Raw genomic sequence first — 25,842 nt, 5'->3', positions numbered from 1 at the left:
AGAACAAAGAGAACAAGCCGTAGATAAAATGTGTTGTGTATTTCCTGAAAATCCATGAATATTCTTAAACCTTGGGTAAATATCATTAAAAATAAGTAAGCAAAGGGTTACTGCCGTGACCCGGATTCGGACCGGGGTTGCTGCGGCCACAACGCAGAGTACTAACCACTATATGATCACGGCAACATGTACGAGCCAGGTAGGAGTCGAACCTACAATCTTCTGATTCGTAGTCAGACGCGTTGTCCATTGCGCTACTGGCCCAGAAGCAATGAGTATTGTTGCTTATGCATCACATTTCTGGATCACCTCAAAACTTACACAAGGATCCGATTGCCATAAGTTCCTTTCATGTATTGCAAAGCAAGTCGGAACCAGATAGAGGGGAAATATTTTCATGGAATCCGGAAATCATGTGAGGCAAATCAAATGGAAACCAGCTAATAACGAAATATTTTCATGTGATTGAGAACTCTTGTGAAGTTTTTACTTTTTTCCACAACACATTTTCAGAACAGGCTAAATCACATATTTCCAGATTTTTGCCATCTAGAACAAAGAGAACAAGCCGTAGATAAAATGTGTTGTGTATTTCCTGAAAATCCATGAATATTCTTAAACCTTGGGTAAATATCATTAAAAATAAGTAAGCAAAGGGTTACTGCCGTGACCCGGATTCGCTGCGGCCACAACGCAGAGTACTAACCACTATACGATCACGGCAACATGTACGAGCCAGGTAGGAGTCGAACCTACAATCTTCTGATTCGTAATCAGACGCGTTGTCCATTGCGCCACTGGCCCAGATGCAACGAGGATTGTTACTTATGCATCACATTTCTGGATCACCTCAAAACTTACACAAGGATCCGATTGCCATAAGTTCCTTTCATGTATTGCAAAGCAAGTCGGAACCAGATAGAGGGGAAATATTTTCATGGAATCCGGAAATCATGTGAGACAAATCAAATGGAAACCAGCTAATAACGAAATATTTTCATGTGATTGAGAACTCTTGTGAAGTTTTTACTTTTTTCCACAACACATTTTCGGAACAGGCTAAATCACATATTTCCAGATTTTTGCCATCTAGAACAAAGAGAACAAGCCGTAGATAAAATGTGTTGTGTATTTCCTGAAAATCCATGAATATTCTTAAACCTTGGGTAAATATCATTAAAAATAAGTAAGCAAAGGGTTACTGCCGTGACCCGGATTCGGACCGGGGTTGCTGCGGCCACAACGCAGAGTACTAACCACTATACGATCACGGCAACATGTACGAGCCAGGTAGGAGTCGAACCTACAATCTTCTGATTCGTAGTCAGACGCGTTGTCCATTGCGCCACTGGCCCAGATGCAATGAAGATTGTTGCTTATGCATCAAATTTCTGGATCACCTCAAAACTTACACAAGGATCCGATTGCCATAAGTTCCTTTCATGTATTGCAAAGCAAGTCGGAACCAGATAGAGGGGAAATATTTTCATGGAATCCGGAAATCATGTGAGGCAAATCAAATGGAAACCAGCTAATAACGAAATATTTTCATGTGATTGAGAACTCTTGTGAAGTTTTTACTTTTTTCCACAACACATTTTCGGAACAGGCTAAATCACATATTTCCAGATTTTTGCCATCTAGAACAAAGAGAACAAGCCGTAGATAAAATGTGTTGTGTATTTCCTGAAAATCCATGAATATTCTTAAACCTTGGGTAAATATCATTAAAAATAAGTAATCAAAGGGTTACTGCCGTGACCCGGATTCGGACCGGGGTTGCTGCGGCCACAACGCAGAGTACTAACCACTATACGATCACGGCAACATGTACGAGCCAGGTAGGAGTCGAACCTACAATCTTCTGATTCGTAGTCAGACGCGTTGTCCATTGCGCTACTGGCCCAGAAGCAACGAGTATTGTTGCTTATGCATCACATTTCTGGATCACCTCAAAACTTACACAAGGATCCGATTGCCATAAGTTCCTTTCATGTATTGCAAAGCAAGTCGGAACCAGATAGAGGGGAAATATTTTCATGGAATCCGGAAATCATGTGAGGCAAATCAAATGGAAACCAGCTAATAACGAAATATTTTCATGTGATTGAGAACTCTTGTGAAGTTTTTACTTTTTTCCACAACACATTTTCGGAACAGGCTAAATCACATATTTCCAGATTTTTGCCATCTAGAACAAAGAGAACAAGCCGTAGATAAAATGTGTTGTGTATTTCCTGAAAATCCATGAATATTCTTAAACCTTGGGTAAATATCATTAAAAATAAGTAATCAAAGGGTTACTGCCGTGACCCGGATTCGGACCGGGGTTGCTGCGGCCACAACGCAGAGTACTAACCACTATACGATCACGGCAACATGTACGAGCCAGGTAGGAGTCGAACCTACAATCTTCTGATTCGTAGTCAGACGCGTTGTCCATTGCGCTACTGGCCCAGAAGCAACGAGTATTGTTGCTTATGCATCACATTTCTGGATCACCTCAAAACTTACACAAGGATCCGATTGCCATAAGTTCCTTTCATGTATTGCAAAGCAAGTCGGAACCAGATAGAGGGGAAATATTTTCATGGAATCTGGAAATCATGTGAGGCAAATCAAATGGAAACCAGCTAATAACGAAATATTTTCATGTGATTGAGAACTCTTGTGAAGTTTTTACTTTTTTCCACAACACATTTTCGGAACAGGCTAAATCACATATTTCCAGATTTTTGCCATCTAGAACAAAGAGAACAAGCCGTAGATAAAATGTGTTGTGTATTTCCTGAAAATCCATGAATATTCTTAAACCTTGGGTAAATATCATTAAAAATAAGTAAGCAAAGGGTTACTGCCGTGACCCGGATTCGGACCGGGGTTGCTGCGGCCACAACGCAGAGTACTAACCACTATATGATCACGGCAACATGTACGAGCCAGGTAGGAGTCGAACCTACAATCTTCTGATTCGTAGTCAGACGCGTTGTCCATTGCGCTACTGGCCCAGAAGCAACGAGTATTGTTGCTTATGCATCACATTTCTGGATCACCTCAAAACTTACACAAGGATCCGATTGCCATAAGTTCCTTTCATGTATTGCAAAGCAAGTCGGAACCAAATAGAGGGGAAATATTTTCATGGAATCCGGAAATCATGTGAGGCAAATCAAATGGAAACCAGCTAATAACGAAATATTTTCATGTGATTGAGAACTCTTGTGAAGTTTTTACTTTTTTCCACAACACATTTTCGGAACAGGCTAAATCACATATTTCCAGATTTTTGCCATCTAGAACAAAGAGAACAAGCCGTAGATAAAATGTGTTGTGTATTTCCTGAAAATCCATGAATATTCTTAAACCTTGGGTAAATATCATTAAAATTAAGTAAGCAAAGGGTTACTGCCGTGACCCGGATTCGGACCGGGGTTGCTGCGGCCACAACGCAGAGTACTAACCACTATACGATCACGGCAACATGTACGAGCCAGGTAGGAGTCGAACCTACAATCTTCTGATTCGTAGTCAGACGCGTTGTCCATTGCGCTACTGGCCCAGAAGCAACGAGTATTGTTGCTTATGCATCACATTTCTGGATCACCTCAAAACTTACACAAGGATCCGATTGCCATAAGTTCCTTTCATGTATTGCAAAGCAAGTCGGAACCAAATAGAGGGGAAATATTTTCATGGAATCCGGAAATCATGTGAGGCAAATCAAATGGAAACCAGCTAATAACGAAATATTTTCATGTGATTGAGAACTCTTGTGAAGTTTTTACTTTTTTCCACAACACATTTTCGGAACAGGCTAAATCACATATTTCCAGATTTTTGCCATCTAGAACAAAGAGAACAAGCCGTAGATAAAATGTGTTGTGTATTTCCTGAAAATCCATGAATATTCTTAAACCTTGGGTAAATATCATTAAAATTAAGTAAGCAAAGGGTTACTGCCGTGACCCGGATTCGGACCGGGGTTGCTGCGGCCACAACGCAGAGTACTAACCACTATACGATCACGGCAACATGTACGAGCCAGGTAGGAGTCGAACCTACAATCTTCTGATTCGTAGTCAGACGCGTTGTCCATTGCGCTACTGGCCCAGAAGCAACGAGTATTGTTGCTTATGCATCACATTTCTGGATCACCTCAAAACTTACACAAGGATCCGATTGCCATAAGTTCCTTTCATGTATTGCAAAGCAAGTCGGAACCAAATAGAGGGGAAATATTTTCATGGAATCCGGAAATCATGTGAGGCAAATCAAATGGAAACCAGCTAATAACGAAATATTTTCATGTGATTGAGAACTCTTGTGAAGTTTTTACTTTTTTCCACAACACATTTTCGGAACAGGCTAAATCACATATTTCCAGATTTTTGCCATCTAGAACAAAGAGAACAAGCCGTAGATAAAATGTGTTGTGTATTTCCTGAAAATCCATGAATATTCTTAAACCTTGGGTAAATATCATTAAAATTAAGTAAGCAAAGGGTTACTGCCGTGACCCAGATTCGGACCGGGGTTGCTGCGGCCACAACGCAGAGTACTAACCACTATACGATCACGGCAACATGTACGAGCCAGGTAGGAGTCGAACCTACAAACTTCTGATTCGTAGTCAGATGCGTTGTCCATTGCGCCACTGGCCCAGATGCAACGAGTATTGTTGCTTATGCATCACATTTCTGGATCACCTCAAAACTTACACAAGGATCCGATTGCCATAAGTTCCTTTCATGTATTGCAAAGCAAGTCGGAACCAAATAGAGGGGAAATATTTTCATGGAATCCGGAAATCATGTGAGGCAAATCAAATGGAAACCAGCTAATAACGAAATATTTTCATGTGATTGAGAACTCTTGTGAAGTTTTTACTTTTTTCCACAACACATTTTCGGAACAGGCTAAATCACATATTTCCAGATTTTTGCCATCTAGAACAAAGAGAACAAGCCGTAGATAAAATGTGTTGTGTATTTCCTGAAAATCCATGAATATTCTTAAACCTTGGGTAAATATCATTAAAATTAAGTAAGCAAAGGGTTACTGCCGTGACCCGGATTCGGACCGGGGTTGCTGCGGCCACAACGCAGAGTACTAACCACTATACGATCACGGCAACATGTACGAGCCAGGTAGGAGTCGAACCTACAATCTTCTGATTCGTAGTCAGACGCGTTGTCCATTGCGCTACTGGCCCAGAAGCAACGAGTATTGTTGCTTATGCATCACATTTCTGGATCACCTCAAAACTTACACAAGGATCCGATTGCCATAAGTTCCTTTCATGTATTGCAAAGCAAGTCGGAACCAAATAGAGGGGAAATATTTTCATGGAATCCGGAAATCATGTGAGGCAAATCAAATGGAAACCAGCTAATAACGAAATATTTTCATGTGATTGAGAACTCTTGTGAAGTTTTTACTTTTTTCCACAACACATTTTCGGAACAGGCTAAATCACATATTTCCAGATTTTTGCCATCTAGAACAAAGAGAACAAGCCGTAGATAAAATGTGTTGTGTATTTCCTGAAAATCCATGAATATTCTTAAACCTTGGGTAAATATCATTAAAATTAAGTAAGCAAAGGGTTACTGCCGTGACCCGGATTCGGACCGGGGTTGCTGCGGCCACAACGCAGAGTACTAACCACTATACGATCACGGCAACATGTACGAGCCAGGTAGGAGTCGAACCTACAATCTTCTGATTCGTAGTCAGACGCGTTGTCCATTGCGCTACTGGCCCAGAAGCAACGAGTATTGTTGCTTATGCATCACATTTCTGGATCACCTCAAAACTTACACAAGGATCCGATTGCCATAAGTTCCTTTCATGTATTGCAAAGCAAGTCGGAACCAAATAGAGGGGAAATATTTTCATGGAATCCGGAAATCATGTGAGGCAAATCAAATGGAAACCAGCTAATAACGAAATATTTTCATGTGATTGAGAACTCTTGTGAAGTTTTTACTTTTTTCCACAACACATTTTCGGAACAGGCTAAATCACATATTTCCAGATTTTTGCCATCTAGAACAAAGAGAACAAGCCGTAGATAAAATGTGTTGTGTATTTCCTGAAAATCCATGAATATTCTTAAACCTTGGGTAAATATCATTAAAATTAAGTAAGCAAAGGGTTACTGCCGTGACCCAGATTCGGACCGGGGTTGCTGCGGCCACAACGCAGAGTACTAACCACTATACGATCACGGCAACATGTACGAGCCAGGTAGGAGTCGAACCTACAAACTTCTGATTCGTAGTCAGATGCGTTGTCCATTGCGCCACTGGCCCAGATGCAACGAGGATTGTTGCTTATGCATCACATTTCTGGATCACCTCAAAACTTACACAAGGATCCGATTGCCATAAGTTCCTTTCATGTATTGCAAAGCAAGTCGGAACCAGATAGAGGGGAAATATTTTCATGGAATCCGGAAATCATGTGAGGCAAATCAAATGGAAACCAGCTAATAACGAAATATTTTCATGTGATTGAGAACTCTTGTGAAGTTTTTACTTTTTTCCACAACACATTTTCGGAACAGGCTAAATCACATATTTCCAGATTTTTGCCATCTAGAACAAAGAGAACAAGCCGTAGATAAAATGTGTTGTGTATTTCCTGAAAATCCATGAATATTCTTAAACCTTGGGTAAACATCATTAAAAATAAGTAAGCAAAGGGTTACTGCCGTGACCCGGATTCGGACCGGGGTTGCTGCGGCCACAACGCAGAGTACTAACCACTATACGATCACGGCAACATGTACGAGCCAGGTAGGAGTCGAACCTACAATCTTCTGATTCGTAGTCAGACGCGTTGTCCATTGCGCCACTGGTCCAGATGCAACGAGGATTGTTGCTTATGCATCACATTTCTGGATCACCTCAAAACTTACACAAGGATCCGATTGCCATAAGTTCCTTTCATGTATTGCAAAGCAAGTCGGAACCAGATAGAGGGGAAATATTTTCATGGAATCCGGAAATCATGTGAGACAAATCAAATGGAAACCAGCTAATAACGAAATATTTTCATGTGATTGAGAACTCTTGTGAAGTTTTTACTTTTTTCCACAACACATTTTCGGAACAGGCTAAATCACATATTTCCAGATTTTTGCCATCTAGAACAAAGAGAACAAGCCGTAGATAAAATGTGTTGTGTATTTCCTGAAAATCCATGAATATTCTTAAACCTTGGGTAAATATCATTAAAAATAAGTAAGCAAAGGGTTACTGCCGTGACCCAGATTCGGACCGGGGTTGCTGCGGCCACAACGCAGAGTACTAACCACTATACGATCACGGCAACATGTACGAGCCAGGTAGGAGTCGAACCTACAATCTTCTGATTCGTAGTCAGACGCGTTGTCCATTGCGCCACTGGCCCAGATGCAACGAGGATTGTTGCTTATGCATCACATTTCTGGATCACCTCAAAACTTACACAAGGATCCGATTGCCATAAGTTCCTTTCATGTATTGCAAAGCAAGTCGGAACCAGATAGAGGGGAAATATTTTCATGGAATCCGGAAATCATGTGAGACAAATCAAATGTAAACCAGCTAATAACGAAATATTTTCATGTGATTGAGAACTCTTGTGAAGTTTTTACTTTTTTCCACAACACATTTTCGGAACAGGCTAAATCACATATTTCCAGATTTTTGCCATCTAGAACAAAGAGAACAAGCCGTAGATAAAATGTGTTGTGTATTTCCTGAAAATCCATGAATATTCTTAAACCTTGGGTAAATATCATTAAAAATAAGTAAGCAAAGGGTTACTGCCGTGACCCGGATTCGGACCGGGGTTGCTGCGGCCACAACGCAGAGTACTAACCACTATACGATCACGGCAACATGTACGAGCCAGGTAGGAGTCGAACCTACAATCTTCTGATTCGTAGTCAGACGCGTTGTCCATTGCGCTACTGGCCCAGAAGCAACGAGTATTGTTGCTTATGCATCACATTTCTGGATCACCTCAAAACTTACACAAGGATCCGATTGCCATAAGTTCCTTTCATGTATTGCAAAGCAAGTCGGAACCAGATAGAGGGGAAATATTTTCATGGAATCCGGAAATCATGTGAGGCAAATCAAATGGAAACCAGCTAATAACGAAATATTTTCATGTGATTGAGAACTCTTGTGAAGTTTTTACTTTTTTCCACAACACATTTTCGGAACAGGCTAAATCACATATTTCCAGATTTTTGCCATGTAGAACAAAGAGAACAAGCCGTAGATAAAATGTGTTGTGTATTTCCTGAAAATCCATGAATATTCTTAAACCTTGGGTAAATATCATTAAAAATAAGTAAGCAAAGGGTTACTGCCGTGACCCGGATTCGGACCGGGGTTGCTGCGGCCACAACGCAGAGTACTAACCACTATACGATCACGGCAACATGTACGAGCCAGGTAGGAGTCGAACCTACAATCTTCTGATTCGTAGTCAGACGCGTTGTCCATTGCGCTACTGGCCCAGAAGCAACGAGTATTGTTGCTTATGCATCACATTTCTGGATCACCTCAAAACTTACACAAGGATCCGATTGCCATAAGTTCCTTTCATGTATTGCAAAGCAAGTCGGAACCAAATAGAGGGGAAATATTTTCATGGAATCCGGAAATCATGTGAGGCAAATCAAATGGAAACCAGCTAATAACGAAATATTTTCATGTGATTGAGAACTCTTGTGAAGTTTTTACTTTTTTCCACAACACATTTTCGGAACAGGCTAAATCACATATTTCCAGATTTTTGCCATCTAGAACAAAGAGAACAAGCCGTAGATAAAATGTGTTGTGTATTTCCTGAAAATCCATGAATATTCTTAAACCTTGGGTAAATATCATTAAAAATAAGTAATCAAAGGGTTACTGCCGTGACCCGGATTCGGACCGGGGTTGCTGCGGCCACAACGCAGAGTACTAACCACTATACGATCACGGCAACATGTACGAGCCAGGTAGGAGTCGAACCTACAATCTTCTGATTCGTAGTCAGACGCGTTGTCCATTGCGCTACTGGCCCAGAAGCAACGAGTATTGTTGCTTATGCATCACATTTCTGGATCACCTCAAAACTTACACAAGGATCCGATTGCCATAAGTTCCTTTCATGTATTGCAAAGCAAGTCGGAACCAGATAGAGGGGAAATATTTTCATGGAATCCGGAAATCATGTGAGGCAAATCAAATGGAAACCAGCTAATAACGAAATATTTTCATGTGATTGAGAACTCTTGTGAAGTTTTTACTTTTTTCCACAACACATTTTCGGAACAGGCTAAATCACATATTTCCAGATTTTTGCCATCTAGAACAAAGAGAATAAGCCGTAGATAAAATGTGTTGTGTATTTCCTGAAAATCCATGAATATTCTTAAACCTTGGGTAAATATCATTAAAAATAAGTAAGCAAAGGGTTACTGCCGTGACCCGGATTCGGACCGGGGTTGCTGCGGCCACAACGCAGAGTACTAACCACTATACGATCACGGCAACATGTACGAGCCAGGTAGGAGTCGAACCTACAATCTTCTGATTCGTAGTCAGACGCGTTGTCCATTGCGCTACTGGCCCAGAAGCAACGAGTATTGTTGCTTATGCATCACATTTCTGGATCACCTCAAAACTTACACAAGGATCCGATTGCCATAAGTTCCTTTCATGTATTGCAAAGCAAGTCGGAACCAGATAGAGGGGAAATATTTTCATGGAATCTGGAAATCATGTGAGGCAAATCAAATGGAAACCAGCTAATAACGAAATATTTTCATGTGATTGAGAACTCTTGTGAAGTTTTTACTTTTTTCCACAACACATTTTCGGAACAGGCTAAATCACATATTTCCAGATTTTTGCCATCTAGAACAAAGAGAACAAGCCGTAGATAAAATGTGTTGTGTATTTCCTGAAAATCCATGAATATTCTTAAACCTTGGGTAAATATCATTAAAAATAAGTAAGCAAAGGGTTACTGCCGTGACCCAGATTCGGACCGGGGTTGCTGCGGCCACAACGCAGAGTACTAACCACTATACGATCACGGCAACATGTACGAGCCAGGTAGGAGTCGAACCTACAATCTTCTGATTCGTAGTCAGACGCGTTGTCCATTGCGCCACTGGCCCAGATGCAATGAAGATTGTTGCTTATGCATCACATTTCTGGATCACCTCAAAACTTACACAAGGATCCGATTGCCATAAGTTCCTTTCATGTATTGCAAAGCAAGTCGGAACCAGATAGAGGGGAAATATTTTCATGGAATCCGGAAATCATGTGAGGCAAATCAAATGGAAACCAGCTAATAACGAAATATTTTCATGTGATTGAGAACTCTTGTGAAGTTTTTACTTTTTTCCACAACACATTTTCGGAACAGGCTAAATCACATATTTCCAGATTTTTGCCATGTAGAACAAAGAGAACAAGCCGTAGATAAAATGTGTTGTGTATTTCCTGAAAATCCATGAATATTCTTAAACCTTGGGTAAATATCATTAAAAATAAGTAATCAAAGGGTTACTGCCGTGACCCGGATTCGGACCGGGGTTGCTGCGGCCACAACGCAGAGTACTAACCACTATACGATCACGGCAACATGTACGAGCCAGGTAGGAGTCGAACCTACAATCTTCTGATTCGTAGTCAGACGCGTTGTCCATTGCGCTACTGGCCCAGAAGCAACGAGTATTGTTGCTTATGCATCACATTTCTGGATCACCTCAAAACTTACACAAGGATCTGATTGCCATAAGTTCCTTTCATGTATTGCAAAGCAAGTCGGAACCAGATAGAGGGGAAATATTTTCATGGAATCCGGAAATCATGTGAGACAAATCAAATGGAAACCAGCTAATAACGAAATATTTTCATGTGATTGAGAACTCTTGTGAAGTTTTTACTTTTTTCCACAACACATTTTCGGAACAGGCTAAATCACATATTTCCAGATTTTTGCCATCTAGAACAAAGAGAACAAGCCGTAGATAAAATGTGTTGTGTATTTCCTGAAAATCCATGAATATTCTTAAACCTTGGGTAAATATCATTAAAAATAAGTAAGCAAAGGGTTACTGCCGTGACCCGGATTCGGACCGGGGTTGCTGCGGCCACAACGCAGAGTACTAACCACTATACGATCACGGCAACTGTACGAGCCAGGTAGGAGTCGAACCTACAATCTTCTGATTCGTAGTCAGACGCGTTGTCCATTGCGCTACTGGCCCAGAAGCAACGAGTATTGTTGCTTATGCATCACATTTCTGGATCACCTCAAAACTTACACAAGGATCCGATTGCCATAAGTTCCTTTCATGTATTGCAAAGCAAGTCGGAACCAGATAGAGGGGAAATATTTTCATGGAATCCGGAAATCATGTGAGACAAATCAAATGGAAACCAGCTAATAACGAAATATTTTCATGTGATTGAGAACTCTTGTGAAGTTTTTACTTTTTTCCACAACACATTTTCGGAACAGGCTAAATCACATATTTCCAGATTTTTGCCATCTAGAACAAAGAGAACAAGCCGTAGATAAAATGTGTTGTGTATTTCCTGAAAATCCATGAATATTCTTAAACCTTGGGTAAATATCATTAAAAATAAGTAAGCAAAGGGTTACTGCCGTGACCCGGATTCGGACCGGGGTTGCAGCGGCCACAACGCAGAGTACTAACCACTATACGATCACGGCAACATGTACGAGCCAGGTAGGAGTCGAACCTACAATCTTCTGATTCGTAGTCAGACGCGTTGTCCATTGCGCTACTGGCCCAGAAGCAACGAGTATTGTTGCTTATGCATCACATTTCTGGATCACCTCAAAACTTACACAAGGATCCGATTGCCATAAGTTCCTTTCATGTATTGCAAAGCAAGTCGGAACCAGATAGAGGGGAAATATTTTCATGGAATCCGGAAATCATGTGAGACAAATCAAATGGAAACCAGCTAATAACGAAATATTTTCATGTGATTGAGAACTCTTGTGAAGTTTTTACTTTTTTCCACAACACATTTTCGGAACAGGCTAAATCACATATTTCCAGATTTTTGCCATCTAGAACAAAGAGAACAAGCCGTAGATAAAATGTGTTGTGTATTTCCTGAAAATCCATGAATATTCTTAAACCTTGGGTAAATATCATTAAAAATAAGTAAGCAAAGGGTTAATGCCGTGACCCAGATTCGGACCGGGGTTGCTGCGGCCACAACGCAGAGTACTAACCACTATACGATCACGGCAACATGTACGAGCCAGGTAGGAGTCGAACCTACAATCTTCTGATTCGTAGTCAGACGCGTTGTCCATTGCGCCACTGGCCCAGATGCAATGAAGATTGTTGCTTATGCATCACATTTCTGGATCACCTCAAAACTTACACAAGGATCCGATTGCCATAAGTTCCTTTCATGTATTGCAAAGCAAGTCGGAACCAGATAGAGGGGAAATATTTTCATGGAATCCGGAAATCATGTGAGGCAAATCAAATGGAAACCAGCTAATAACGAAATATTTTCATGTGATTGAGAACTCTTGTGAAGTTTTTACTTTTTTCCACAACACATTTTCGGAACAGGCTAAATCACATATTTCCAGATTTTTGCCATCTAGAACAAAGAGAACAAGCCGTAGATAAAATGTGTTGTGTATTTCCTGAAAATCCATGAATATTCTTAAACCTTGGGTAAATATCATTAAAAATAAGTAAGCAAAGGGTTACTGCCGTGACCCGGATTCGGACCGGGGTTGCTGCGGCCACTACGCAGAGTACTAACCACTATACGATCACGGCAACATGTACGAGCCAGGTAGGAGTCGAACCTACAATCTTCTGATTCGTAGTCAGACGCGTTGTCCATTGCGCTACTGGCCCAGAAGCAACGAGTATTGTTGCTTATGCATCACATTTCTGGATCACCTCAAAACTTACACAAGGATCCGATTGCCATAAGTTCCTTTCATGTATTGCAAAGCAAGTCGGAACCAGATAGAGGGGAAATATTTTCATGGAATCCGGAAATCATGTGAGGCAAATCAAATGGAAACCAGCTAATAACGAAATATTTTCATGTGATTGAGAACTCTTGTGAAGTTTTTACTTTTTTCCACAACACATTTTCGGAACAGGCTAAATCACATATTTCCAGATTTTTGCCATGTAGAACAAAGAGAACAAGCCGTAGATAAAATGTGTTGTGTATTTCCTGAAAATCCATGAATATTCTTAAACCTTGGGTAAATATCATTAAAAATAAGTAATCAAAGGGTTACTGCCGTGACCCGGATTCGGACCGGGGTTGCTGCGGCCACAACGCAGAGTACTAACCACTATACGATCACGGCAACATGTACGAGCCAGGTAGGAGTCGAACCTACAATCTTCTGATTCGTAGTCAGACGCGTTGTCCATTGCGCTACTGGCCCAGAAGCAATGAGTATTGTTGCTTATGCATCACATTTCTGGATCACCTCAAAACTTACACAAGGATCTGATTGCCATAAGTTCCTTTCATGTATTGCAAAGCAAGTCGGAACCAGATAGAGGGGAAATATTTTCATGGAATCCGGAAATCATGTGAGACAAATCAAATGGAAACCAGCTAATAACGAAATATTTTCATGTGATTGAGAACTCTTGTGAAGTTTTTACTTTTTTCCACAACACATTTTCGGAACAGGCTAAATCACATATTTCCAGATTTTTGCCATCTAGAACAAAGAGAACAAGCCGTAGATAAAATGTGTTGTGTATTTCCTGAAAATCCATGAATATTCTTAAACCTTGGGTAAATATCATTAAAAATAAGTAAGCAAAGGGTTACTGCCGTGACCCGGATTCGGACCGGGGTTGCTGCGGCCACAACGCAGAGTACTAACCACTATACGATCACGGCAACTGTACGAGCCAGGTAGGAGTCGAACCTACAATCTTCTGATTCGTAGTCAGACGCGTTGTCCATTGCGCTACTGGCCCAGAAGCAACGAGTATTGTTGCTTATGCATCACATTTCTGGATCACCTCAAAACTTACACAAGGATCCGATTGCCATAAGTTCCTTTCATGTATTGCAAAGCAAGTCGGAACCAGATAGAGGGGAAATATTTTCATGGAATCCGGAAATCATGTGAGACAAATCAAATGGAAACCAGCTAATAACGAAATATTTTCATGTGATTGAGAACTCTTGTGAAGTTTTTACTTTTTTCCACAACACATTTTCGGAACAGGCTAAATCACATATTTCCAGATTTTTGCCATCTAGAACAAAGAGAACAAGCCATAGATAAAATGTGTTGTGTATTTCCTGAAAATCCATGAATATTCTTAAACCTTGGGTAAATATCATTAAAAATAAGTAAGCAAAGGGTTACTGCCGTGACCCGGATTCGGACCGGGGTTGCTGCGGCCACAACGCAGAGTACTAACCACTATACGATCACGGCAACATGTACGAGCCAGGTAGGAGTCGAACCTACAATCTTCTGATTCGTAGTCAGACGCGTTGTCCATTGCGCTACTGGCCCAGAAGCAACGAGTATTGTTGCTTATGCATCACATTTCTGGATCACCTCAAAACTTACACAAGGATCCGATTGCCATAAGTTCCTTTCATGTATTGCAAAGCAAGTCGGAACCAGATAGAGGGGAAATATTTTCATGGAATCCGGAAATCATGTGAGACAAATCAAATGGAAACCAGCTAATAACGAAATATTTTCATGTGATTGAGAACTCTTGTGAAGTTTTTACTTTTTTCCACAACACATTTTCGGAACAGGCTAAATCACATATTTCCAGATTTTTGCCATCTAGAACAAAGAGAACAAGCCGTAGATAAAATGTGTTGTGTATTTCCTGAAAATCCATGAATATTCTTAAACCTTGGGTAAATATCATTAAAAATAAGTAAGCAAAGGGTTACTGCCGTGACCCAGATTCGGACCGGGGTTGCTGCGGCCACAACGCAGAGTACTAACCACTATACGATCACGGCAACATGTACGAGCCAGGTAGGAGTCGAACCTACAATCTTCTGATTCGTAGTCAGACGCGTTGTCCATTGCGCCACTGGCCCAGATGCAATGAAGATTGTTGCTTATGCATCACATTTCTGGATCACCTCAAAACTTACACAAGGATCCGATTGCCATAAGTTCCTTTCATGTATTGCAAAGCAAGTCGGAACCAGATAGAGGGGAAATATTTTCATGGAATCCGGAAATCATGTGAGGCAAATCAAATGGAAACCAGCTAATAACGAAATATTTTCATGTGATTGAGAACTCTTGTGAAGTTTTTACTTTTTTCCACAACACATTTTCGGAACAGGCTAAATCACATATTTCCAGATTTTTGCCATCTAGAACAAAGAGAACAAGCCGTAGATAAAATGTGTTGTGTATTTCCTGAAAATCCATGAATATTCTTAAACCTTGGGTAAATATCATTAAAAATAAGTAAGCAAAGGGTTACTGCCGTGACCCGGATTCGGACCGGGGTTGCTGCGGCCACTACGCAGAGTACTAACCACTATACGATCACGGCAACATGTACGAGCCAGGTAGGAGTCGAACCTACAATCTTCTGATTCGTAGTCAGACGCGTTGTCCATTGCGCTACTGGCCCAGAAGCAACGAGTATTGTTGCTTATGCATCACATTTCTGGATCACCTCAAAACTTACACAAGGATCCGATTGCCATAAGTTCCTTTCATGTATTGCAAAGCAAGTCGGAACCAGATAGAGGGGAAATATTTTCATGGAATCCGGAAATCATGTGAGACAAATCAAATGGAAACCAGCTAATAACGAAATATTTTCATGTGATTGAGAACTCTTGTGAAGTTTTTACTTTTTTCCACAACACATTTTCGGAACAGGCTAAATCACATATTTCCAGATTTTTGCCATCTAGAACAAAGAGAACAAGCCGTAGATAAAATGTGTTGTGTATTTCCTGAAAATCCATGAATATTCTTAAACCTTGGGTAAATATCATTAAAAATAAGTAAGCAAAGGGTTACTGCCGTGACCCAGATTCGGACCGGGGTTGCTGCGGCCACAACGCAGAGTACTAACCACTATACGATCACGGCAACATGTACGAGCCAGGTAGGAGTCGAACCTACAATCTTCTGATTCGTAGTCAGACGCGTTGTCCATTGCGCCACTGGCCCAGATGCAATGAAGATTGTTGCTTATGCATCACATTTCTGGATCACCTCAAAACTTACACAAGGATCCGATTGCCATAAGTTCCTTTCATGTATTGCAAAGCAAGTCGGAACCAGATAGAGGGGAAATATTTTCATGGAATCCGGAAATCATGTGAGGCAAATCAAATGGAAACCAGCTAATAACGAAATATTTTCATGTGATTGAGAACTCTTGTGAAGTTTTTACTTTTTTCCACAACACATTTTCGGAACAGGCTAAATCACATATTTCCAGATTTTTGCCATCTAGAACAAAGAGAACAAGCCGTAGATAAAATGTGTTGTGTATTTCCTGAAAATCCATGAATATTCTTAAACCTTGGGTAAATATCATTAAAAATAAGTAAGCAAAGGGTTACTGCCGTGACCCGGATTCGGACCGGGGTTGCTGCGGCCACTACGCAGAGTACTAACCACTATACGATCACGGCAACATGTACGAGCCAGGTAGGAGTCGAACCTACAATCTTCTGATTCGTAGTCAGACGCGTTGTCCATTGCGCTACTGGCCCAGAAGCAACGAGTATTGTTGCTTATGCATCACATTTCTGGATCACCTCAAAACTTACACAAGGATCCGATTGCCATAAGTTCCTTTCATGTATTGCAAAGCAAGTCGGAACCAGATAGAGGGGAAATATTTTCATGGAATCCGGAAATCATGTGAGACAAATCAAATGGAAACCAGCTAATAACGAAATATTTTCATGTGATTGAGAACTCTTGTGAAGTTTTTACTTTTTTCCACAACACATTTTCGGAACAGGCTAAATCACATATTTCCAGATTTTTGCCATCTAGAACAAAGAGAACAAGCCGTAGATAAAATGTGTTGTGTATTTCCTGAAAATCCATGAATATTCTTAAACCTTGGGTAAATATCATTAAAAATAAGTAAGCAAAGGGTTACTGCCGTGACCCAGATTCGGACCGTGGTTGCTGCGGCCACAACGCAGAGTACTAACCACTATACGATCACGGCAACATGTACGAGCCAGGTAGGAGTCGAACCTACAATCTTCTGATTCGTAGTCAGACGCGTTGTCCATTGCGCCACTGGCCCAGATGCAACGAGGATTGTTGCTTATGCATCACATTTCTGGATCACCTCAAAACTTACACAAGGATCCGATTGCCATAAGTTCCTTTCATGTATTGCAAAGCAAGTCGGAACCAGATAGAGGGGAAATATTTTCATGGAATCCGGAAATCATGTGAGACAAATCAAATGGAAACCAGCTAATAACGAAATATTTTCATGTGATTGAGAACTCTTGTGAAGTTTTTACTTTTTTCCACAACACATTTTCGGAACAGGCTAAATCACATATTTCCAGATTTTTGCCATCTAGAACAAAGAGAACAAGCCGTAGATAAAATGTGTTGTGTATTTCCTGAAAATCCATGAATATTCTTAAACCTTGGGTAAATATCATTAAAAATAAGTAAGCAAAGGGTTACTGCCGTGACCCGGATTCGGACCGGGGTTGCTGCGGCCACAACGCAGAGTACTAACCACTATACGATCACAGCAACATGTACGAGCCAGGTAGGAGTCGAACCTACAATCTTCTGATTCGTAGTCAGACGCGTTGTCCATTGCGCTACTGGCCCAGAAGCAACGAGTATTGTTGCTTATGCATCACATTTCTTGATCACCTCAAAACTTACACAAGGATCCGATTGCCATAAGTTCCTTTCATGTATTGCAAAGCAAGTCGGAACCAGATAGAGGGGAAATATTTTCATGGAATCCGGAAATCATGTGAGACAAATCAAATGGAAACCAGCTAATAACGAAATATTTTCATGTGATTGAGAACTCTTGTGAAGTTTTTACTTTTTTCCACAACACATTTTCGGAACAGGCTAAATCACATATTTCCAGATTTTTGCCATCTAGAACAAAGAGAACAAGCCGTAGATAAAATGTGTTGTGTATTTCCTGAAAATCCATGAATATTCTTAAACCTTGGGTAAATATCATTAAAAATAAGTAAGCAAAGGGTTACTGCCGTGACCCGGATTCGGACCGGGGTTGCTGCGGCCACAACGCAGAGTACTAACCACTATACGATCACGGCAACATGTACGAGCCAGGTAGGAGTCGAACCTACAATCTTCTGATTCGTAGTCAGACGCGTTGTCCATTGCGCTACTGCCCCAGAAGCAATGAGTATTGTTGCTTATGCATCACATTTCTGGATCACCTCAAAACTTACACAAGGATCCGATTGCCATAAGTTCCTTTCATGTATTGCAAAGCAAGTCGGAACCAGATAGAGGGGAAATATTTTCATGGAATCCGGAAATCATGTGAGACAAATCAAATGGAAACCAGCTAATAACGAAATATTTTCATGTGATTGAGAACTCTTGTGAAGTTTTTACTTTTTTCCACAACACATTTTCGGAACAGGCTAAATCACATATTTCCAGATTTTTGCCATCTAGAACAAAGAGAACAAGCCGTAGATAAAATGTGTTGTGTATTTCCTGAAAATCCATGAATATTCTTAAACCTTGGGTAAATATCATTAAAAATAAGTAAGCAAAGGGTTACTGCCGTGACCCGGATTCGGACCGGGGTTGCTGCGGCCACAACGCAGAGTACTAACCACTATACGATCACGGCAACATGTACGAGCCAGGTAGGAGTCGAACCTACAATCTTCTGATTCGTAGTCAGACGCGTTGTCCATGGCGCTACTGGCCCAGAAGCAACGAGTATCGTTGCTTATGCATTACATTTCTGGATCACCTCAAAACTTACACAAGGATCCGATTGCCATAAGTTCCTTTCATGTATTGCAAAGCAAGTCGGAACCAGATAGAGGGGAAATATTTTCATGGAATCCGGAAATCATGTGAGACAAATCAAATGGAAACCAGCTAATAACGAAATATTTTCATGTGATTGAGAACTCTTGTGAAGTTTTTACTTTTTTCCACAACACATTTTCGGAACAGGCTAAATCACATATTTCCAGATTTTTGCCATCTAGAACAAAGAGAACAAGCCGTAGATAAAATGTGTTGTGTATTTCCTGAAAATCCATGAATATTCTTAAACCTTGGGTAAATATCATTAAAAATAAGTAAGCAAAGGGTTACTGCCGTGACCCGGATTCGGACCGGGGTTGCTGCGGCCACAACGCAGAGTACTAACCACTATACGATCACGGCAACATGTACGAGCCAGGTAGGAGTCGAACCTACAATCTTCTGATTCGTAGTCAGACGCGTTGTCCATTGCGCTACTGGCCCAGAAGCAATGAGTATTGTTGCTTATGCATCACATTTCTGGATCACCTCAAAACTTACACAAGGATCCGATTGCCATAAGTTCCTTTCATGTATTGCAAAGCAAGTCGGAACCAGATAGAGGGGAAATATTTTCATGGAATCCGGAAATCATGTGAGACAAATCAAATGGAAACCAGCTAATAACGAAATATTTTCATGTGATTGAGAACTCTTGTGAAGTTTTTACTTTTTTCCACAACACATTTTCGGAACAGGCTAAATCACATATTTCCAGATTTTTGCCATCTAGAACAAAGAGAACAAGCCGTAGATAAAATGTGTTGTGTATTTCCTGAAAATCCATGAATATTCTTAAACCTTGGGTAAATATCATTAAAAATAAGTAAGCAAAGGGTTACTGCCGTGACCCGGATTCGGACCGGGGTTGCTGCGGCCACAACGCAGAGTACTAACCACTATACGATCACGGCAACATGTACGAGCCAGGTAGGAGTCGAACCTACAATCTTCTGATTCGTAGTCAGACGCGTTGTCCATTGCGCTACTGGCCCAGAAGCAATGAGTATTGTTGCTTATGAAAATCCATGAATATTCTTAAACCTTGGGTAAATATCATTAAAAATAAGTAAGCAAAGGGTTACTGCCGTGACCCGGATTCGGACCGGGGTTGCTGCGGCCACAACGCAGAGTACTAACCACTATACGATCACGGCAACATGTACGAGCCAGGTAGGAGTCGAACCTACAATCTTCTGATTCGTAGTCAGACGCGTTGTCCATTGCGCTACTGGCCCAGAAGCAACGAGTATTGTTGCTTATGCATCACATTTCTGGATCACCTCAAAACTTACACAAGGATCCGATTGCCATAAGTTCCTTTCATGTATTGCAAAGCAAGTCGGAACCAGATAGAGGGGAAATATTTTCATGGAATCCGGAAATCATGTGAGGCAAATCAAATGGAAACCAGCTAATAACGAAATATTTTCATGTGATTGAGAACTCTTGTGAAGTTTTTACTTTTTTCCACAACACATTTTCGGAACAGGCTAAATCACATATTTCCAGATTTTTGCCATCTAGAACAAAGAGAACAAGCCGTAGATAAAATGTGTTGTGTATTTCCTGAAAATCCATGAATATTCTTAAACCTTGGGTAAATATCATTAAAAATAAGTAATCAAAGGGTTACTGCCGTGACCCGGATTCAGACCGGGGTTGCTGCGGCCACAACGCAGAGTACTAACCACTATACGATCACAGCAACATGTACGAGCCAGGTAGGAGTCGAACCTACAATCTTCTGATTCGTAGTCAGACGCGTTGTCCATTGCGCTACTGGCCCAGAAGCAATGAGTATTGTTGCTTATGAAAATCCATGAATATTCTTAAACCTTGGGTAAATATCATTAAAAATAAGTAAGCAAAGGGTTACTGCCGTGACCCGGATTCGGACCGGGGTTGCTGCGGCCACAACGCAGAGTACTAACCACTATACGATCACGGCAACATGTACGAGCCAGGTAGGAGTCGAACCTACAATCTTCTGATTCGTAGTCAGACGCGTTGTCCATTGCGCTACTGGCCCAGAAGCAATGAGTATTGTTGCTTATGCATCACATTTCTGGATCACCTCAAAACTTACACAAGGATCCGATTGCCATAAGTTCCTTTCATGTATTGCAAAGCAAGTCGGAACCAGATAGAGGGGAAATATTTTCATGGAATCCGGAAATCATGTGAGACAAATCAAATGGAAACCAGCTAATAACGAAATATTTTCATGTGATTGAGAACTCTTGTGAAGTTTTTACTTTTTTCCACAACACATTTTCGGAACAGGCTAAATCACATATTTCCAGATTTTTGCCATCTAGAACAAAGAGAACAAGCCGTAGATAAAATGTGTTGTGTATTTCCTGAAAATCCATGAATATTCTTAAACCTTGGGTAAATATCATTAAAAATAAGTAATCAAAGGGTTACTGCCGTGACCCGGATTCAGACCGGGGTTGCTGCGGCCACAACGCAGAGTACTAACCACTATACGATCACAGCAACATGTACGAGCCAGGTAGGAGTCGAACCTACAATCTTCTGATTCGTAGTCAGACGCGTTGTCCATTGCGCTACTGGCCCAGAAGCAATGAGTATTGTTGCTTATGAAAATCCATGAATATTCTTAAACCTTGGGTAAATATCATTAAAAATAAGTAAGCAAAGGGTTACTGCCGTGACCCGGATTCGGACCGGGGTTGCTGCGGCCACAACGCAGAGTACTAACCACTATACGATCACGGCAACATGTACGAGCCAGGTAGGAGTCGAACCTACAATCTTCTGATTCGTAGTCAGACGCGTTGTCCATTGCGCTACTGGCCCAGAAGCAATGAGTATTGTTGCTTATGCATCACATTTCTGGATCACCTCAAAACTTACACAAGGATCCGATTGCCATAAGTTCCTTTCATGTATTGCAAAGCAAGTCGGAACCAGATAGAGGGGAAATATTTTCATGGAATCCGGAAATCATGTGAGACAAATCAAATGGAAACCAGCTAATAACGAAATATTTTCATGTGATTGAGAACTCTTGTGAAGTTTTTACTTTTTTCCACAACACATTTTCGGAACAGGCTAAATCACATATTTCCAGATTTTTGCCATCTAGAACAAAGAGAACAAGCCGTAGATAAAATGTGTTGTGTATTTCCTGAAAATCCATGAATATTCTTAAACCTTGGGTAAATATCATTAAAAATAAGTAAGCAAAGGGTTACTGCCGTGACCCGGATTCGGACCGGGGTTGCTGCGGCCACAACGCAGAGTACTAACCACTATACGATCACGGCAACATGTACGAGCCAGGTAGGAGTCGAACCTACAATCTTCTGATTCGTAGTCAGACGCGTTGTCCATTGCGCCACTGGCCCAGATGCAATGAAGATTGTTGCTTATGCATCAAATTTCTGGATCACCTCAAAACTTACACAAGGATCCGATTGCCATAAGTTCCTTTCATGTATTGCAAAGCAAGTCGGAACCAGATAGAGGGGAAATATTTTCATGGAATCCGGAAATCATGTGAGGCAAATCAAATGGAAACCAGCTAATAACGAAATATTTTCATGTGATTGAGAACTCTTGTGAAGTTTTTACTTTTTTCCACAACACATTTTCGGAACAGGCTAAATCACATATTTCCAGATTTTTGCCATCTAGAACAAAGAGAACAAGCCGTAGATAAAATGTGTTGTGTATTTCCTGAAAATCCATGAATATTCTTAAACCTTGGGTAAATATCATTAAAAATAAGTAATCAAAGGGTTACTGCCGTGACCCGGATTCGGACCGGGGTTGCTGCGGCCACAACGCAGAGTACTAACCACTATACGATCACAGCAACATGTACGAGCCAGGTAGGAGTCGAACCTACAATCTTCTGATTCGTAGTCAGACGCGTTGTCCATTGCGCTACTGGCCCAGAAGCAACGAGTATTGTTGCTTATGCATCACATTTCTGGATCACCTCAAAACTTACACAAGGATCCGATTGCCATAAGTTCCTTTCATGTATTGCAAAGCAAGTCGGAACCAAATAGAGGGGAAATATTTTCATGGAATCCGGAAATCATGTGAGGCAAATCAAATGGAAACCAGCTAATAACGAAATATTTTCATGTGATTGAGAACTCTTGTGAAGTTTTTACTTTTTTCCACAACACATTTTCGGAACAGGCTAAATCACATATTTCCAGATTTTTGCCATCTAGAACAAAGAGAACAAGCCGTAGATAAAATGTGTTGTGTATTTCCTGAAAATCCATGAATATTCTTAAACCTTGGGTAAATATCATTAAAAATAAGTAATCAAAGGGTTACTGCCGTGACCCGGATTCGGACCGGGGTTGCTGCGGCCACAACGCAGAGTACTAACCACTATACGATCACGGTAGGAGTCGAGCCAGGTAGGAGTCGAACCTACAATCTTCTGATTCGTAGTCAGACGCGTTGTCCATTGCGCTACTGGCCCAGAAGCAATGAGTATTGTTGCTTATGCATCACATTTCTGGATCACCTCAAAACTTACACAAGGATCCGATTGCCATAAGTTCCTTTCATGTATTGCAAAGCAAGTCGGAACCAAATAGAGGGGAAATATTTTCATGGAATCCGGAAATCATGTGAGGCAAATCAAATGGAAACCAGCTAATAACGAAATATTTTCATGTGATTGAGAACTCTTGTGAAGTTTTTACTTTTTTCCACAACACATTTTCGGAACAGGCTAAATCACATATTTCCAGATTTTTGCCATCTAGAACAAAGAGAACAAGCCGTAGATAAAATGTGTTGTGTATTTCCTGAAAATCCATGAATATTCTTAAACCTTGGGTAAATATCATTAAAAATAAGTAAGCAAAGGGTTACTGCCGTGACCCGGATTCGGACCGGGGTTGCTGCGGCCACAACGCAGAGTACTAACCACTATACGATCACGGCAACATGTACGAGCCAGGTAGGAGTCGAACCTACAATCTTCTGATTCGTAGTCAGACGCGTTGTCCATTGCGCTACTGGCCCAGAAGCAACGAGTATTGTTGCTTATGCATCACATTTCTGGATCACCTCAAAACTTACACAAGGATCCGATTGCCATAAGTTCCTTTCATGTATTGCAAAGCAAGTCGGAACCAGATAGAGGGGAAATATTTTCATGGAATCCGGAAATCATGTGAGGCAAATCAAATGGAAACCAGCTAATAACGAAATATTTTCATGTGATTGAGAACTCTTGTGAAGTTTTTACTTTTTTCCACAACACATTTTCGGAACAGGCTAAATCACATATTTCCAGATTTTTGCCATCTAGAACAAAGAGAACAAGCCGTAGATAAAATGTGTTGTGTATTTCCTGAAAATCCATGAATATTCTTAAACCTTGGGTAAATATCATTAAAAATAAGTAATCAAAGGGTTACTGCCGTGACCCGGATTCGGACCGGGGTTGCTGCGGCCACAACGCAGAGTACTAACCACTATACGATCACGGCAACATGTACGAGTCGAACCTACAATCTTCTGATTCGTAGTCAGACGCGTTGTCCATTGCGCTACTGGCCCAGAAGCAACGAGTATTGTTGCTTATGCATCACATTTCTGGATCACCTCAAAACTTACACAAGGATCCGATTGCCATAAGTTCCTTTCATGTATTGCAAAGCAAGTCGGAACCAAATAGAGGGGAAATATTTTCATGGAATCCGGAAATCATGTGAGGCAAATCAAATGGAAACCAGCTAATAACGAAATATTTTCATGTGATTGAGAACTCTTGTGAAGTTTTTACTTTTTTCCACAACACATTTTCGGAACAGGCTAAATCACATATTTCCAGATTTTTGCCATCTAGAACAAAGAGAACAAGCCGTAGATAAAATGTGTTGTGTATTTCCTGAAAATCCATGAATATTCTTAAACCTTGGGTAAATATCATTAAAAATAAGTAATCAAAGGGTTACTGCCGTGACCCGGATTCGGACCGGGGTTGCTGCGGCCACAACGCAGAGTACTAACCACTATACGATCACGGCAACATGTACGAGCCAGGTAGGAGTCGAACCTACAATCTTCTGATTCGTAGTCAGACGCGTTGTCCATTGCGCTACTGGCCCAGAAGCAACGAGTATTGTTGCTTATGCATCACATTTCTGGATCACCTCAAAACTTACACAAGGATCCGATTGCCATAAGTTCCTTTCATGTATTGCAAAGCAAGTCGGAACCAGATAGAGGGGAAATATTTTCATGGAATCTGGAAATCATGTGAGGCAAATCAAATGGAAACCAGCTAATAACGAAATATTTTCATGTGATTGAGAACTCTTGTGAAGTTTTTACTTTTTTCCACAACACATTTTCGGAACAGGCTAAATCACATATTTCCAGATTTTTGCCATCTAGAACAAAGAGAACAAGCCGTAGATAAAATGTGTTGTGTATTTCCTGAAAATCCATGAATATTCTTAAACCTTGGGTAAATATCATTAAAAATAAGTAAGCAAAGGGTTACTGCCGTGACCCAGATTCGGACCGGGGTTGCTGCGGCCACAACGCAGAGTACTAACCACTATACGATCACGGCAACATGTACGAGCCAGGTAGGAGTCGAACCTACAATCTTCTGATTCGTAGTCAGACGCGTTGTCCATTGCGCCACTGGCCCAGATGCAATGAAGATTGTTGCTTATGCATCACATTTCTGGATCACCTCAAAACTTACACAAGGATCCGATTGCCATAAGT

General features: G+C 40.9%; 42 non-coding genes across 42 annotated transcripts; all 42 read right to left on the bottom strand.

The window, feature by feature from the left end:
- Window positions 1-191: 191 nt before the first annotated feature.
- On the bottom strand, window positions 192-264 carry TRNAR-ACG (transfer RNA arginine (anticodon ACG)). The gene has a single exon. It is a non-coding gene; the product is annotated as a tRNA-Arg (tRNA).
- Window positions 265-1,282: 1,018 nt separating this feature from the next.
- TRNAR-ACG (transfer RNA arginine (anticodon ACG)) lies at window positions 1,283-1,355 on the bottom strand. The gene has a single exon. It is a non-coding gene; the product is annotated as a tRNA-Arg (tRNA).
- Window positions 1,356-1,833: 478 nt separating this feature from the next.
- TRNAR-ACG (transfer RNA arginine (anticodon ACG)) lies at window positions 1,834-1,906 on the bottom strand. Its single transcript has one exon. It is a non-coding gene; the product is annotated as a tRNA-Arg (tRNA).
- Window positions 1,907-2,384: 478 nt separating this feature from the next.
- On the bottom strand, window positions 2,385-2,457 carry TRNAR-ACG (transfer RNA arginine (anticodon ACG)). Its single transcript has one exon. It is a non-coding gene; the product is annotated as a tRNA-Arg (tRNA).
- Window positions 2,458-2,935: 478 nt separating this feature from the next.
- TRNAR-ACG (transfer RNA arginine (anticodon ACG)) lies at window positions 2,936-3,008 on the bottom strand. The gene has a single exon. It is a non-coding gene; the product is annotated as a tRNA-Arg (tRNA).
- Window positions 3,009-3,486: 478 nt separating this feature from the next.
- Window positions 3,487-3,559, bottom strand: TRNAR-ACG (transfer RNA arginine (anticodon ACG)). The gene has a single exon. It is a non-coding gene; the product is annotated as a tRNA-Arg (tRNA).
- Window positions 3,560-4,037: 478 nt separating this feature from the next.
- Window positions 4,038-4,110, bottom strand: TRNAR-ACG (transfer RNA arginine (anticodon ACG)). The gene has a single exon. It is a non-coding gene; the product is annotated as a tRNA-Arg (tRNA).
- A 1,029-nt stretch (window positions 4,111-5,139) lies between these two features.
- On the bottom strand, window positions 5,140-5,212 carry TRNAR-ACG (transfer RNA arginine (anticodon ACG)). Its single transcript has one exon. It is a non-coding gene; the product is annotated as a tRNA-Arg (tRNA).
- Window positions 5,213-5,690: 478 nt separating this feature from the next.
- On the bottom strand, window positions 5,691-5,763 carry TRNAR-ACG (transfer RNA arginine (anticodon ACG)). The gene has a single exon. It is a non-coding gene; the product is annotated as a tRNA-Arg (tRNA).
- A 1,580-nt stretch (window positions 5,764-7,343) lies between these two features.
- TRNAR-ACG (transfer RNA arginine (anticodon ACG)) lies at window positions 7,344-7,416 on the bottom strand. Its single transcript has one exon. It is a non-coding gene; the product is annotated as a tRNA-Arg (tRNA).
- A 478-nt stretch (window positions 7,417-7,894) lies between these two features.
- On the bottom strand, window positions 7,895-7,967 carry TRNAR-ACG (transfer RNA arginine (anticodon ACG)). The gene has a single exon. It is a non-coding gene; the product is annotated as a tRNA-Arg (tRNA).
- Window positions 7,968-8,445: 478 nt separating this feature from the next.
- Window positions 8,446-8,518, bottom strand: TRNAR-ACG (transfer RNA arginine (anticodon ACG)). The gene has a single exon. It is a non-coding gene; the product is annotated as a tRNA-Arg (tRNA).
- A 478-nt stretch (window positions 8,519-8,996) lies between these two features.
- On the bottom strand, window positions 8,997-9,069 carry TRNAR-ACG (transfer RNA arginine (anticodon ACG)). The gene has a single exon. It is a non-coding gene; the product is annotated as a tRNA-Arg (tRNA).
- Window positions 9,070-9,547: 478 nt separating this feature from the next.
- TRNAR-ACG (transfer RNA arginine (anticodon ACG)) lies at window positions 9,548-9,620 on the bottom strand. The gene has a single exon. It is a non-coding gene; the product is annotated as a tRNA-Arg (tRNA).
- A 478-nt stretch (window positions 9,621-10,098) lies between these two features.
- On the bottom strand, window positions 10,099-10,171 carry TRNAR-ACG (transfer RNA arginine (anticodon ACG)). The gene has a single exon. It is a non-coding gene; the product is annotated as a tRNA-Arg (tRNA).
- Window positions 10,172-10,649: 478 nt separating this feature from the next.
- On the bottom strand, window positions 10,650-10,722 carry TRNAR-ACG (transfer RNA arginine (anticodon ACG)). Its single transcript has one exon. It is a non-coding gene; the product is annotated as a tRNA-Arg (tRNA).
- Window positions 10,723-11,199: 477 nt separating this feature from the next.
- Window positions 11,200-11,272, bottom strand: TRNAR-ACG (transfer RNA arginine (anticodon ACG)). Its single transcript has one exon. It is a non-coding gene; the product is annotated as a tRNA-Arg (tRNA).
- A 478-nt stretch (window positions 11,273-11,750) lies between these two features.
- Window positions 11,751-11,823, bottom strand: TRNAR-ACG (transfer RNA arginine (anticodon ACG)). Its single transcript has one exon. It is a non-coding gene; the product is annotated as a tRNA-Arg (tRNA).
- A 478-nt stretch (window positions 11,824-12,301) lies between these two features.
- On the bottom strand, window positions 12,302-12,374 carry TRNAR-ACG (transfer RNA arginine (anticodon ACG)). The gene has a single exon. It is a non-coding gene; the product is annotated as a tRNA-Arg (tRNA).
- A 478-nt stretch (window positions 12,375-12,852) lies between these two features.
- Window positions 12,853-12,925, bottom strand: TRNAR-ACG (transfer RNA arginine (anticodon ACG)). Its single transcript has one exon. It is a non-coding gene; the product is annotated as a tRNA-Arg (tRNA).
- Window positions 12,926-13,403: 478 nt separating this feature from the next.
- TRNAR-ACG (transfer RNA arginine (anticodon ACG)) lies at window positions 13,404-13,476 on the bottom strand. Its single transcript has one exon. It is a non-coding gene; the product is annotated as a tRNA-Arg (tRNA).
- A 477-nt stretch (window positions 13,477-13,953) lies between these two features.
- TRNAR-ACG (transfer RNA arginine (anticodon ACG)) lies at window positions 13,954-14,026 on the bottom strand. Its single transcript has one exon. It is a non-coding gene; the product is annotated as a tRNA-Arg (tRNA).
- Window positions 14,027-14,504: 478 nt separating this feature from the next.
- Window positions 14,505-14,577, bottom strand: TRNAR-ACG (transfer RNA arginine (anticodon ACG)). Its single transcript has one exon. It is a non-coding gene; the product is annotated as a tRNA-Arg (tRNA).
- A 478-nt stretch (window positions 14,578-15,055) lies between these two features.
- On the bottom strand, window positions 15,056-15,128 carry TRNAR-ACG (transfer RNA arginine (anticodon ACG)). The gene has a single exon. It is a non-coding gene; the product is annotated as a tRNA-Arg (tRNA).
- A 478-nt stretch (window positions 15,129-15,606) lies between these two features.
- On the bottom strand, window positions 15,607-15,679 carry TRNAR-ACG (transfer RNA arginine (anticodon ACG)). The gene has a single exon. It is a non-coding gene; the product is annotated as a tRNA-Arg (tRNA).
- Window positions 15,680-16,157: 478 nt separating this feature from the next.
- Window positions 16,158-16,230, bottom strand: TRNAR-ACG (transfer RNA arginine (anticodon ACG)). Its single transcript has one exon. It is a non-coding gene; the product is annotated as a tRNA-Arg (tRNA).
- A 478-nt stretch (window positions 16,231-16,708) lies between these two features.
- On the bottom strand, window positions 16,709-16,781 carry TRNAR-ACG (transfer RNA arginine (anticodon ACG)). The gene has a single exon. It is a non-coding gene; the product is annotated as a tRNA-Arg (tRNA).
- A 478-nt stretch (window positions 16,782-17,259) lies between these two features.
- TRNAR-ACG (transfer RNA arginine (anticodon ACG)) lies at window positions 17,260-17,332 on the bottom strand. The gene has a single exon. It is a non-coding gene; the product is annotated as a tRNA-Arg (tRNA).
- A 478-nt stretch (window positions 17,333-17,810) lies between these two features.
- On the bottom strand, window positions 17,811-17,883 carry TRNAR-ACG (transfer RNA arginine (anticodon ACG)). Its single transcript has one exon. It is a non-coding gene; the product is annotated as a tRNA-Arg (tRNA).
- A 1,580-nt stretch (window positions 17,884-19,463) lies between these two features.
- On the bottom strand, window positions 19,464-19,536 carry TRNAR-ACG (transfer RNA arginine (anticodon ACG)). The gene has a single exon. It is a non-coding gene; the product is annotated as a tRNA-Arg (tRNA).
- Window positions 19,537-20,014: 478 nt separating this feature from the next.
- On the bottom strand, window positions 20,015-20,087 carry TRNAR-ACG (transfer RNA arginine (anticodon ACG)). The gene has a single exon. It is a non-coding gene; the product is annotated as a tRNA-Arg (tRNA).
- Window positions 20,088-20,257: 170 nt separating this feature from the next.
- TRNAR-ACG (transfer RNA arginine (anticodon ACG)) lies at window positions 20,258-20,330 on the bottom strand. The gene has a single exon. It is a non-coding gene; the product is annotated as a tRNA-Arg (tRNA).
- A 478-nt stretch (window positions 20,331-20,808) lies between these two features.
- TRNAR-ACG (transfer RNA arginine (anticodon ACG)) lies at window positions 20,809-20,881 on the bottom strand. The gene has a single exon. It is a non-coding gene; the product is annotated as a tRNA-Arg (tRNA).
- A 170-nt stretch (window positions 20,882-21,051) lies between these two features.
- TRNAR-ACG (transfer RNA arginine (anticodon ACG)) lies at window positions 21,052-21,124 on the bottom strand. The gene has a single exon. It is a non-coding gene; the product is annotated as a tRNA-Arg (tRNA).
- A 478-nt stretch (window positions 21,125-21,602) lies between these two features.
- On the bottom strand, window positions 21,603-21,675 carry TRNAR-ACG (transfer RNA arginine (anticodon ACG)). The gene has a single exon. It is a non-coding gene; the product is annotated as a tRNA-Arg (tRNA).
- A 170-nt stretch (window positions 21,676-21,845) lies between these two features.
- TRNAR-ACG (transfer RNA arginine (anticodon ACG)) lies at window positions 21,846-21,918 on the bottom strand. The gene has a single exon. It is a non-coding gene; the product is annotated as a tRNA-Arg (tRNA).
- Window positions 21,919-22,396: 478 nt separating this feature from the next.
- Window positions 22,397-22,469, bottom strand: TRNAR-ACG (transfer RNA arginine (anticodon ACG)). The gene has a single exon. It is a non-coding gene; the product is annotated as a tRNA-Arg (tRNA).
- A 478-nt stretch (window positions 22,470-22,947) lies between these two features.
- On the bottom strand, window positions 22,948-23,020 carry TRNAR-ACG (transfer RNA arginine (anticodon ACG)). Its single transcript has one exon. It is a non-coding gene; the product is annotated as a tRNA-Arg (tRNA).
- Window positions 23,021-23,496: 476 nt separating this feature from the next.
- On the bottom strand, window positions 23,497-23,569 carry TRNAR-ACG (transfer RNA arginine (anticodon ACG)). Its single transcript has one exon. It is a non-coding gene; the product is annotated as a tRNA-Arg (tRNA).
- A 478-nt stretch (window positions 23,570-24,047) lies between these two features.
- TRNAR-ACG (transfer RNA arginine (anticodon ACG)) lies at window positions 24,048-24,120 on the bottom strand. The gene has a single exon. It is a non-coding gene; the product is annotated as a tRNA-Arg (tRNA).
- Window positions 24,121-25,138: 1,018 nt separating this feature from the next.
- On the bottom strand, window positions 25,139-25,211 carry TRNAR-ACG (transfer RNA arginine (anticodon ACG)). The gene has a single exon. It is a non-coding gene; the product is annotated as a tRNA-Arg (tRNA).
- Window positions 25,212-25,689: 478 nt separating this feature from the next.
- TRNAR-ACG (transfer RNA arginine (anticodon ACG)) lies at window positions 25,690-25,762 on the bottom strand. The gene has a single exon. It is a non-coding gene; the product is annotated as a tRNA-Arg (tRNA).
- Between the last annotated feature and the right edge of the window lie 80 nt (window positions 25,763-25,842).

The sequence above is a fragment of the Rhinoderma darwinii genome, chromosome 3 (genome assembly GCF_050947455.1).
Source record: "Rhinoderma darwinii isolate aRhiDar2 chromosome 3, aRhiDar2.hap1, whole genome shotgun sequence".
NCBI classification, from domain to species: Eukaryota; Metazoa; Chordata; class Amphibia; order Anura; family Rhinodermatidae; genus Rhinoderma; species Rhinoderma darwinii.
The sequence above is the reverse complement of the archived record's forward strand: the minus strand, read 5'-3'. Positions and strand labels throughout refer to the sequence as shown.